Consider the following 3,369-nt stretch of genomic DNA (forward strand, 5'->3'; position numbering starts at 1 on the left):
AGCTTTCACTTAAATTAGGTCGATCAATCAGCATTTGCTTTTTTAAGCGTTCAATGATATAATATAGACCCTACTTATGTACGTATTCATAGAGAGAGAGAGAGGACAGTCCAGTATTTGCCGGCTTTATTGTAATATACAGTCATGTTTTCTACAAGGTAAATGCAAAGGAAAGAGGTCATAAAGTACACGCATTTGGGGTTTTGGGGTTATTGTTAAAAAATATGAGACAGCAAGTACATAAGGTTGGGTAACACTAGGTACGGAGAAAAGACTTGCACATATATGAAGACATTAGCAGTTAGATTAAAAGATCTGATGGGGTCTTTTTCTTACTTTTTATTACAGTCTTTATGCATCCTCAGAAGCAGGGAGTTTTATAAAGTTATATTTTTGCTGATGTGTACAACAAAACTCATAAATTGTAGGTATTTTCCCTAATGTCTGAAATTTGACTGCAGGTATGTGTGTGTGTGTGTGTGTGTGTGTGTGTGTGTGTGTGTGTGTGTGTGTGTGTGTGTGTGTGTGTGTGTGTTAAGGTATGCACACACATTTTGAGAAAAAATGCACTATAATCAGGTTATTAATTCATGAATCCATTTGCAAAGTGGATACATTTAACTGATCCTGCTTTGACTGTTTTCAGCCAAATCTTGAAAAAAAAGCATTAAATTAGGGGAAAAAGACATTATTATATATACTTAATAAGACAAGAGCTGGAAATAAACTTTGTAAGTTCTTTGATAGCTATTGGCTACAGACAGATCATCTGCCTCCAACATTTACTTTCTCAACAATATCACACATTTTCAGTGGTATTAATAGTTCTTAGTTTGCAAACATAATCCAGTAACAGTACATACTGCAGAAATATGGCAAGCCTTGTTTCAGTACTTTTTTAGGAAAATTAAATAAACATATTGCGTTGGCCGGGAATCGAACCCGGGTCAACTGCTTGGAAGGCAGCTATGCTAACCACTATACCACCAACACATTTAATTTTCAACTTGTTCTAGTCTGTTTAAAAACAGACTGTAGGCATCATATTTCATCTTCAAACATTTGTGAAGGCTCTGGCGTTTCTGCAGTGTAAGCAGTTTTCCTTAGGATCAGCTGATCTTCACAAACATGATGCCCTCAAAAGCTCTGCTACACTGACTTCTTTGACATTTCAGTGCAAATTCACTAAATGGCTGATAGAGATGCAAATCGACGCCTTAGCTGCAGGAATGAAAACTACCCAGACCGTTTCAGTATTTGCTGCTTGCATGTCTTGATTTTTTTTTACAGCAAACTAGCATATTTTAACCTTGCAGCATAAGTATTTCAATAAATAAAATCTCACTGTAATGTTGCTAACAGTGATATATTTTTCTAATATGTGTATATATATAGCTTATAGTGCTAAGTTCTGTGTTAAGCCCTTTAACATGGATACTAACACTTTCAAAAAAATATGTATTGTGAAGAGGCTTTTTTTGTAAGCTGATTACAAACATAACCATAGGGTTTAAGCTAGCACTGACGTGATTTATGTGGGAACATGTAAATGCGAGAATCCCATAACTCTCCTCAGAGCAGTCTGTTAACTTCAAAGCATCTAGAATATTCGAGATGCCTGTATGGGTTAAGGGAACAGCAGTTCTAATTATTGTCAGTGAAAGCCATGACTAGCATTGCTGTCTACCTGCCACAAATCATACATCCCATACCAAATGAAGTAAGAAAATCTGAAATGGTGATGTCACATCCTTCAAGTGGTTCCAGTAGTATGTAATACTAGTAATAATACCCATTAATTAAACCAGGGAAGTCCCCTAAACACACAGTACCTCTTCAGGACTACCTGGGAGCAATGACTGGTTAAGTGACTTGCTCATGGTCACACAGTAGACAAATGAGGGCCGAAGGAATCAAACCATGTACCACAGGAACTACAGCTCAAAGCCTCAACATTGTATGACAGATGAGTTTTAATTAAGCCATGTGTCACTGAAAATAGCCTGATCTGAACATATTGAGTGCCATCTTGGGGAAGAAAGTACCTGGTTAGGAGTGAAGGCTAAACCAGCTGAAATAATAAAACAAAATGGAAAAAGAGAGAAAATGCTTTTCCTGTTTTCATGTTTTTTTCCCCTTATTTTTGGTTGCTCACTTATTATGTGATCTATAGATGCGTGTTTGTCTTCTGAAGGAGTTAACTCCTTTGCCATCTTCCTGAAGGTTTTGTTTGAGTTGTCAAATGACCTATAAAAATGCATAGTAGTTTGAACATCACTTCTCACATGGAGGGAGGATCCAGATTTTATCAGCAAGGATTGTAGATATTCCACTGCTAAGTTCAGACTCTAGCTTCAGAGTGTTGTATCTAAGATCTGCTGTAGCAGTCTCCCAGATTGATTGAACCTGTCCATTTGGTTGATTAATAAATTAATGTAGAATCTCAGTGCATTTACAAATACGTTATGTTACTTTTAGACAGATTAGAGTAACCGATCTACCAGTATGTTTTAGGGAAGTAGTAGGAAACCTACATTTTCTGAGATAATCATATTGTCACATGAAGGGGTGCAAACTTCACACAGACAGTATCAGATGTCAGAATTGAACCACAGATAAAAGTCAGACACATTAAGCACTCAGAGTCATCATAATAATAGCACCTGTAACAAATGCATGCCTCAAAATCATATTCCTGTGCTCATAGGAGGCATTAAGAATATGAGAGAAAGTTTCTAGATAGTGGGATTTGATAATGCAAAGCTGCAGTGTTAGCACTCAAGAACAGAAATAATTTTGCTTCCTGACAGGAAGTCTGTTAAATGTGCACAGATGATGTATGGCATGTTTTTTTATATATTTTGTCAAACAGGGGAGCTCATTTTACCTTATTTGGCAGCAAGTGTCTGTCATATTAGGTTTGGCAAGCAGCCCAGATAAATATCACTGCACTGATCTTATTATTCATTCTTCATTTAACTTGCTCACTTTACTTTGCTGTAAATAAATGGGCTGGTTGCACCATTTGCTGTTGCGTCATTCTGATTAGGTTCTTCTGAAGTTAAAGAATGAAAGCGCCCAGTTATATTGGAGTTATGGGGGTTCTCTTTCTGTTTTGCAATTTTATTTTGCTACACATTTTTCAAAGGCAATATGGTTGCTAAAATAATTGATTTCTCCACCATATTGCATACATCTCAACTGTTCAGAATTTTGCAGAATGTTCATATTTTTGTCTCATATTTTGGTCTGTTCCTCATAAAATTTGTGGTTATCTTAGAAATATTTGCCACTATATAAGTGTGTTTGAGTTTCACACTCCATATCCTTCAGGAAATGCATGCAAAACCTGTTATTCTAGTTACTTTC

General features: G+C 36.3%; 1 non-coding gene across 1 annotated transcript; it reads right to left on the reverse strand.

The window, feature by feature from the left end:
* Window positions 1–921: 921 nt before the first annotated feature.
* TRNAG-UCC lies at window positions 922–993 on the reverse strand. Its single transcript has one exon. It is a non-coding gene; the product is annotated as a tRNA-Gly (tRNA).
* Between the last annotated feature and the right edge of the window lie 2,376 nt (window positions 994–3,369).

Source organism: Protopterus annectens, chromosome 4.part1, assembly GCF_019279795.1.
Source record: "Protopterus annectens isolate FY-2018-M chromosome 4.part1, PAN1.0, whole genome shotgun sequence".
Taxonomy (NCBI): domain Eukaryota; kingdom Metazoa; phylum Chordata; order Ceratodontiformes; family Protopteridae; genus Protopterus; species Protopterus annectens.